Source organism: Triticum aestivum, chromosome 1D, assembly GCF_018294505.1.
Source record: "Triticum aestivum cultivar Chinese Spring chromosome 1D, IWGSC CS RefSeq v2.1, whole genome shotgun sequence".
Classification (NCBI taxonomy): Eukaryota; Viridiplantae; Streptophyta; class Magnoliopsida; order Poales; family Poaceae; genus Triticum; species Triticum aestivum.
Window position 1 is genome coordinate 422,602,773 of NC_057796.1, and position 9,728 is coordinate 422,612,500.

The following is a 9,728-nucleotide window of genomic DNA, read 5'->3' on the forward strand; positions in this document are numbered from 1 at the left end:
CGGCCTCCTCCACCCCCAGGTGAGCCCCCCTTTTTCTGTTTTTTTTGTTTTTTTCTTTTTTTCCTTTTTAGTTTTAGTTTTAGTTTAGATTTAGTTTTAGTTGTAGTTTTAGGTTTAGTTTTAGTTTTAGGTTTAGTTTAGTTTGAGGAAAGAAGAAGAAGAAGAAAAAAGAGGAGAGGAGGAGAAGAAGAAGAGGAAAAAGGAAAGGAAGAAGAAGAAGAGGAGGAGGAGAAGAAAAAGAAGAAGAGGAAGAAGAAGAAGAAAAAAGAGGAGAGGAGGAGAAGAAGAAGAGGAGGAGGAGAAGAAAAAAGAAGAAGAGGAAGAAGAAGAAGAAAAAAGAGGAGAGGAGGAGAAGAAGAAGAGGAAAAAGGAAAGGAAGAAGAAGAAGAGGAGGAGGAGAAGAAAAAAGAAGAAGAGGAAGAAAAGGAAGAATAGGAAGAAGAAGAAAAGGAAAAAAAGTGGAAAAAACCCCGACCCGACACGGCACCCCGACCCCGACCCGGCACCCCGACACGACACCCCGACCCCGACACCCCGACCCCAACCCCGACCCCGACACCCCGACCCCGACCCGGCACCCCGACCCGACACCCCGACCCCGAGACGGCACCCCGACCCGACACCCCAACCCGACACCCCGACCCGGCACCCCGACCCGACACCCCGACCACGAGACCCCGACCCCGAGCCTGACCCGACACCCGACCCCGACACCGACACGGCACCCCGACCCCGACCCGGCACCCCGACCCGACACCCCGACCCCGAGACCGGATGCATGACAAGTTTCCTCTTTTTTTGGTGGCTTTTTGCCACTTTTAGAATTTTCTATAAATTGTTCGGTCAAAAATCCTAAAACACTGACCGGACGTGAAGCAACGTGCTCTTCGTTTCGAAATACGCTCACTTATTGGATTCCGTGTGGGAGTGGGCATACTGACTCACATGCAAAATTTCAGGCCATTCTGAAGATGTCAAAAAATCGACCTCGTTCTCCGGACACCGTTCGGGTAGGAGCAAAAGGCCCCGTTCGAAAATGAGTTTTTTTTCGACATCCTTCAAATGAGCCCAATTTTTTTCTATAATGTTGTATCATCATGACTATGATGCATGACAAGTTTCGTGGCTTTTTGCCACTTTTAGAATTTTCTATAATTTTTTCGGTCAAAAATCCTAAAACACTGACCGGTCAAAAATTTATTTTCATTCTATTTTGCTAATATTATTTAGCTGTCCTCTTTTTTTCTTTTTTATTTTCTATCCTAATTTTCAAACTTTTTTTGCAAACATAATAGTATTAATTCGAAAATTCAATTTGCAAACAATAATTCAAAACCACGCAAACACACTCGATATTTCATCATAGTTTTCATAAATATTTTACATAATACTAGAAATTAAACTTGACTAAACTAAACAACATTAGGAAAATAATTAAACATTACTAAACGTTATTTCGAAAATAACCTAAACTAAACTACTCGTCCTCGACGCCGCCAAAGTCCATCTCGTCGTAGAGCCCGTCGCTATCGTCGCCATTGTCGCTGCTGCTATCGTCCAGGTCCACCACCGGCGCAGCCATCGAGTCGGCCACAGCGGCGTGGTAGCCAGGGAAGTCCGGCGGGTCCTCTGGGTGGACGGCGACTGGGGCGAGCTGCATGTACTCCTGCACGAGGGGTGGCGGCATCGGCGCGTTCTCCGACTCCCGGATCGCCGTCAGGTAGCCCGACATGTCCTCCGGGTCGCCGGCCTCTGCCACCAGCCGCCTGTACTCGGCCAGCAACGCCGGCTCAGGTTCCGGCGCCGGCTCTGGCGGAGGGGCGCAGCTGGACGACCCGGCGCCGTCCCGCGCGCGTGTGCGACGGTCGCCGCTGCCGAGGCAGTCAGAGCCGCCGTCACCGTCGAGGGGCCAGCGCGGCGCGGGGCGCGGGCCAACGTTCATGCGCGCGCCGCCGGTTTCGCGGGCACGGCGCCGGCCGTACCCCGGCGGAGCGGGCACGGCGCCGGTGGCCGCCTGCACGCGGTACGGCGCGACGACCTCCTCGAAGGTGCGCGCATCCCAGAGCTGATGCCGCCGCGCGCGGTTGTGTTTCGTCGGCGGGCGCGGGCCGGCGTACGCGTGGAGGCGGCGCAGGTGGTCGTCGGCGAGGCGGTCCGCCCAGCCGGGGTTGTTGGGGGGCGTACTGGGGGTCGGTGAGTTCCTCCGGCGAGAGGCGCACCCTGTACAGGCCGACGGCGCGGGCGAAGAGGTGGGTGCCGACCTCAGGCACCGGCGCCACCGGCACGCCGTTGACGCTCAGGTGCCACCTCGCCGGGAGGCGCACATCGGGAGCGGCGGGGATGACGAAGTGGGCGAGCTCCTCCGCCTCCTCGAGGGTCAAGGTGGAGCGGGCCATCGCCGGCGAGAGGGAGAGGTAGGGCGCAAGAGGGGCGATGTGAGAGCCACGGCGGGGCGAGGCGCTTTTTATAGGCGTGGTGGGCGGGGGTGGGTGCCGGTGATCAATGCCGGGCCAGCCGAGCGGTCAAGGGCGCAGAAGGCCAGGCGGCGGCGTGCGAATCGGCGCCGGCGATTAATGCCGAGCTGTTAAGGGCGCAGGAGGCCAGGCGGCGGCGTGCGAATCGGCGCCGGCGATTAATGCCGAGCTGTCAAGGGCGCAGGAGGCCAGGCGCCGGCGTGCGCGGGCGGTCAAGCGGTGGCGTGCGCAGGCGGGCGTCGGGCGGTGGCGTGCGCAGGCGGGCGCCGCCGACGGGACGTCTCACTGCGCCGGCGCCGACCAAGTGAAAAATTTATAGAAAATTCTAAAAGTGGCAAAAAGCCATCAGCGGCAGACGGCAAAGAACCTGCCATCTAGTGACGTGTAGATGACATCATACGGCGGATGGCAAAGACCATATAAATTTTGCCGTCAGCGGCGGACGGCAAAGGCCTGCCGTTAGCCACTTAACGGACTGACAGCGCAATTATTGTCGTCCGCTCTCTTTGCCGTCCGCGGCGGACGGCAAAGAGCCTTTGCCGTCCGCCGCCAGGAAGCGGACGGCAAAGCAGCTGTTTACCGTAGCCTACTTTGCCGGAGCCTTTTGCCGTCCGCGGCTGACGGCAAAGGCCTTTGCCGTCCGCCGTTCGAGCCTTTGCCGTCCGCCGTGGCAGACGGCAAAATAGCTGTTTCCTGTAGTGCTTATTCAACCGGTGCAGTCTCTCCTTTCAAGCAATCATTCAACGGTGTTTCTTTTGAGTGGGCCCTAACCCACAGGTCTTTTTCCAGGATCTTACCTGACTCTTCTAATTTTTCTGGAGTTATTCTCAAATTCTTTTCAAAGTTTGACGTAAGAATGAATTTTTTCATCAGTCATATGTCTTTCTCCAAGATCTTTCAAATTCTTTTCATTGTTGGTTCAATCTTTCTAATTTTCATCCCGGAGTATCTCAACAATTCATGGTGGTGTTTCTCATCGTCATTCTCAACATTTGAAGACCGAAGAAGAGTTTCTCTTAAATGTTGCTCCATTCTCTTCAAGATTCATGGTTCTAGCTTGATGCCATCCTCTCATAATTGTTTTTGATTGTGACAATTCTTTTCTTACCATCCGGAGCAATTCAGGAGTCTTTTCAGTTTGATTCTCTGGAACTCATCATTTCAGAAGATTTATTCTTTCTCAGCTCTCAGCTCTCGTTCTCCAAATCTTACCGGTGCATCATTCAAGTATACCCTAGTCAGCTCATGATCCCTTCATTCTCTTGTATCTAAAGTTTCCCAAGTATCTTCGTTCGTTTTCAAATTCTTACCGGTGATTCATCCCTTTACTTCGTTCGTTTTCAATTCTTACGGTGGTTCGCTCAAGATTTTCTCTTCCGTTGTTATCATATCAATTCATTCGTTCTTTCCAAATCCTACCGGCGGATCGTTGAAGACTTTTCTCAAGTTTGCGCTATATCTCTCTTAATCCTTTCTATGAGAATAAGCAGTTTGTCAGATCCGTTGCTTGTCATCAATTTAATTGATGAAGGATAATCATAATGTAATTCTTATTCTTGTTTCATCGAGTAAAATTCAATTCCTTATTCCGGAGGTTCATCAAAATTCTCGGTTCCAAGTTGTTCATTTTTCTTTCCGGAGCTCCAAGTTATTTCAATTATATTATTTCAAAGCTTCATCTAATCATTGCAAGGCTTCTCCCGGAGTTCTTTTCAACTTTCCCTTTTGTTTGATCATTCTTTTATTACGGGAGTTCTCACGAAGGCTCTACATGGTGCTTCGTCAAGGATTCCTTTCATTCTTCAATTGTTCTTCAAGATTTTTCTCGGAGTCAAGATCCGTCAAGCTATACTCTAAAATAAACATGGTGCTCAACACATGTTTGTTTTGAGAAGTTCAAGCATTCTTCATCTTGCATTCCGTAGTGCAATTCTTTCTCTCTTATCTTTTGAGGTGGTGTTATGTCATTCTTGACAATTTGAGTTCGCGTTTCATGATTCACAAGTTGTCAGGAATGAGATAATTAAATCCATCATTTTCTCTTCGTTCAAGAGATCTTTTCGACCAATCAGTCTCTTTGTTGGAATTATCTTGGGTTATATTTCACCTACAGCCGTCCCTAAGGAATGTTGCTAATTGTGGTGTCTAACAATGATCCAAGTTTTCTCCTATCCTCTCGGCGAGAGAAGATTTCATCTCTTCGTTGATCTCAAACAAGCAATAGTTTTCGTTAGTGGCAAAAATTTCACCTCATAATTTTGAGAAGTTTTCCATAAGCCCACTACAAGCTTATTCTTTTCGTTGTTGGTTTTAACAACTCCGTTCAATCCTACTTCGTAAGGATGCTCTTTAAAAATTCATTTATGGTAGGAGATGTTGGTTTCATTCTTCGTTCTATTCACTCCAACTATCTAACTATCATGCATTGTTTCCGGAGGCTTTGTGATGTTGCTCTCTTCGACCAATCATCTTGTTTTGTCAAGATCATGTAATTTTTTTATCCGTTTAGTCGGAGTGTCGTGTTTTCATTCGAGTTCTCTCATCTTATCAAGTTTTGTCTCCTTCCTCAACAGGAGGGCTGCTGAAATCTTTCTTACCCCTTGTGCCATTCTTTCATTAGTTCCGGAGGCAATGTGTTGTTAATTTCATCGAGTATCCTCTCATCTTGTCAAGATCATGTTCATTCCTTCCATTTTCTATCGGAGTGCTGTCCTAATTATGTCATTCTTGTTCCTTGTTTCTCTTTTCTACCGGTGTGCTTTCATATTAATTTTGATCCGTTAAGCTCTTATTTCCATGTTTTTCAACCTACAAGGTTCTTGTAATGTTCCTTGTTCCTCTTGCTAAACGGAGTTTTCTAAATTTTGTTCACCTCCGTCGTGTCATTTCTTCAAGCTTTGGGACCTCTCAAGGTTCTTTGGTTTCACTCGTTTGTCAAAGAAGCAACTTTGTTTTACCTCTTCCTCTTCCGTTTCTCTCCGGTGCCATCCTAGATCTCGGGACGAGATCCTCTCGTAGTGGTGGAGTGTTGTAACGCCCCGAGACCGATGCTCTAGTTGCCTTCCTTGTTTTGCGAGTCAACTGTGTTATTTATTTGTTTGTTGCATCTCATCTCATAGCATCATGCGCTTTGCATTTACATGTTTTTATAAAACTTGCATCCGCTCGTAGTTGCCGTGTCCCCCCTTGCTTTCGTTGACCGTTCCGAGACCAACCTTGTGCTTCGTTGTCCCTCTCGCCTAAACCGGAGTCTCTTTGCACAGTGCATCACCCCATCTCTAGCTCCGTCCTTTCAATTCTCACCCATTTATTCAAGTGGCATTATTTCTGTTTCGTTTAATGTTCATTCTTTTCCTATAAATTCTCACCATGTCTTTGACCACTCTGCCAAATTTCATCCATTCTGGGGTTGTTTTGGTTGGGTTAAAAAATGGCTCAAGTTTGAATTCAATTCAAACTTGAATTATTTTTCTTCCTCTAAAAATTGCCAAACCAATTTATTCAAATTGTGCATATTATCAAGACTTCAGAGATATTTTCTTTTCTAAAATATTCCACCTCTAGCACCTCCTTCTTTTCTCTAAAGTTCTGGTTGAGGAAATAAGGAAAAGAAGGGGCTTTCAGTTAAGAGGAGCGAGCCCACTTAACTCTGTTCCTCCCAGCTGGGCTGGACCCACCTGTCATCCTCTCCCATTCACCTTTTTCTTCCACCTCACGCACCCTCTCTCTCACAGTAACTCTCAGTGAAGAGCGCACATGGCCACCGTGGTTTCACCATGACTCCTGGACGCCTCCTGACCCTCCTATAAATTCGCCCCTGCTCCCCTAGGGTTCCCCCGATCCCCCTCTTTTCCCAATCTCAGCCGCCACCCGGTAAGCCACGCCAATCCATCCGATCCATCGCCCCCAACGCATCCCGAGCGCACCGGAGGACCAGCCATGTCGCCGCCGTGAACTCCTTCATCTTCTTCCTCGCCGTTCGTGTCCGGCAAGTCCGTCGACGTCCTCTTCGCCCGCTGCTACATCTGCGTCACATAAGGAGTCGCCATGTCCCACGCCTGGCGTCTTCCTCTGCTTTCTTCTTCCTCGGACAGGAACCGCGTCGGGTTTAGAGCTTGTCCGCGTCGTCGATGGCTCATCTACGTCGATGCATCCGTGTCCTAGGGTGAGCTAGGTATACCTGCTCCCCCTCTCTCTTCTCCTGCCGCATATCGATTGCCGTAGACGTGCCTAGGATCGGTTTCGCCTCGCGCTCTCACCGCTCCGGTGTTTTCTGAATTTTTCTCAGGATCCAGCAGCACGCTCTCTGCATCCCGCGCATCCCGAGGCCCAGTTGGCTCCGTAGACGTCCCACTGGCCTCGCGCCTTCTTCCGCAGCTCTGCCGCCGGCTCACCGTGCCCTGTTGCCGTCGCCGCTGCTTGTCGTGCCCCAAGTCGAGCGCCCGCGCTCTTTTCCTAGCCTGCCTAGCGCGCACACACACAGTTGCACACGGCTGCCCCGTCCTTTCACCTGTGCGTGCAACTCCAGAACACGCCAAACATCACATGCATATCCTCACGCATCATCACCACCAGGCCGCCATTCATGGTTGGCGCATGTAGTTCTCTGTTGCTCGCGTAGATGCAGTAGCGTCTTCGTGCTCCGGTTCGCGCCTAGCGCGCCCCTCCGCTGGCCTCACCCCGCACACGCACACGCCCCTGCACCTAGAAGCCCCAAGCACACGTGCTCCTTAGCCTAACCCGCACACGCGCCGTGGCCTCCCAAGCCCCGTCATCACCACGGCTAACCTCGTCGGCTCCGTCCTCGCAGCCGTCGTCTTCTCTGCCTATACAGAGAGGCTCGGCCCTGGGCAATCTCTTAAGGGGCCGCGCCCTTTCCTATCAACTGCAGCCGCGGCAGCGCAGTGGTTCGCACCACGCTCCTGCATCCAGGAGGTTCGAATCCTAGGAGCCCCTATTTTCTGCACTGCTTCCTTTTATTTATTTTTATTTATTTTGCTCACACACACTCAGCCGCTTCGGGCCAGATCTGCTGCTGGGCTTCCACAGTGCGCAGCATTCGGCCCGCATCCTTTTTTTATGTTCACTGCGATTTTTCTAATTCCTGTGCATGCATATTTACAGAAAAATGCCATCATATTAAAGTGTTAATAAGTAATTATCCATGCATCCAAATTAAACATGTCATATATGTAAAATGTCTAGAATTGCATCTAGTTTCATAATATGCTGCTTGCATCCATGTTAAAAATGATTAAAATGTTGTTTGTTTAAATTTGCTCAAATGACATGTTAAAATGATTTATTCCATAACTAAATAACCGTAGCTCGGATTTAATTAAAATTTATATGTAAATGGGGTATAAAAATGCCTAGTTTAATATGGTGCACTTTATTTTGCTGTTTAACAACTTTAAAATATGGTTTAGGGCAGAACAGTAGCTAATTCAAAATATGCATATGAGGATTTTCCGGAATTGTTGTTTATTATTTCTGGCCTCATTTAACTTGCTTAAATAGGTAGTTTACTTATGCTTCACCTCTTGCCATGTTAATCAACATTTAACATTGTTGGGTACATAAGCGGGAGAGAACTAAATAATTGATGTGGTGTTTCGTCAATATGCAACTCGTTGCATATTGAGCTCCACTTAATTTGTAGTGTTGTTTGTTGCACTTTGCCATGCCATGCCTCATTAAACCGGACATGCATCATATTTGTTTTTGCATCATGCCATGTGTATGTGATGGTTGTTTACCATGTTGTTTGTTTCTTTTCGGGTTGCTTCTCTCGTTAGCTTCGGTTTCGTTCCGGAGTTGTGAGGATTCGCTCGACTACGTCCGTTTGTCTTCTTCATGGACTCGCTCTTCTTCCTTGCGGGATTTCAGGCAAGATGACCATACCCTCGAAATCACTTCTATCTTTGCTTGCTAGTTGTTCGCTCTATTGCTTTGTCGCGCTACCTACCACTTGCCATATCATGCCTCCCTTATTGCCATGTCAGCCTCTAACCTTTTCACCCTTCCTAGCAAACCGTTGCTTGGCTATGTTACCGCTTTTGCTCAGCCCCTCTTATAGCGTTGCTAGTTGCAGGTGAACATGAAGTTTGTTCTATGTTGGAACATGGATATGTTGGGATATCACAATATCTCTTATCTTAATTAATGCATCTATATACTTGGTAAAGGGTGGAAGGCTCGGCCTTATGCCTGGTGTTTTGTTCCACTCTTGCCGCCCTAGTTTCCGTCATACCGGTGTTATGTTCCTTGATTTTGCGTTCCTTACGCGGTTGGGTGATTTATGGGACCCCCTTGACAGTTCACTTTGAATAAAACTCCTCCAGCAAGGCTCAACCTTGGTTTTACCATTTGCCTACCTAAGCCTTTTTCCCTTGGGTTCTGCAGACTCAAGGGTCATCTTTATTTTAACCCCCGGGCCAGTTCTCCTTCGAGTGCTGGTCCAAACCGAGCGATGTCCGGCGCCCCCTGGGCAACCAGGGTCTATGCCAACCCGACGCCTGGCTCATGCGGTGTGCCCTGAGAACGAGATATGTGCAGCTCCTATCGGGATTTGTCGGCACAGCGGGTGGTCTTGCTGGTCTTGTTTTACCATTGTCGAAATGTCTTGTAAACCGGGATTCCGAGACTGATCGGGTCTTCCCGGGAGAAGTTTATCCTTCGTTGACCGTGAGAGCTTATAATGGGCTAAGTTGGGACACCCCTGCAGGGTATTATCTTTCGAAAGCCGTGCCCGCGGTTATGTGGCAGATGGGAATTTGTTAATGTCTGGTTGTAGAGAACTTGACACTCGACTTAATTAAAACGCATCAACCGCGTGTGTAGCCGTGATGGTCTCTTTTCAGCGGAGTCCGGGAAGTGAACACGGTTTTTGAGTTATGTTTGACGGAAGTAGGAGTTCAGGATCACTTCTTGATCATTGCTAGCTTCACGACCGTTCCGTTGCTTCTCTTCTCGCTCTTATTTGCGTATGTTAGCCACCATATATGCTAGTGCTTGCTGCAGCTCCACCTCGCTACCTTTTCCTACCCATAAGCTTAAATAGTCTTGATCTCGCGGGTGTGAGATTGCTGAGTCCTCGTGACTCACAGATACTTCCAAACAGTTGCAGGTGCAGGTGACGCAACTGAGCTCAAGTGGGAGCTCGATGAAGATCTTGTTCGTTGTATTGTTTCTTTTCATGTTGATCAATAGTGGAGCCCAGTTGGGACGATCAGGGATCTAGCAGTTGGGTTG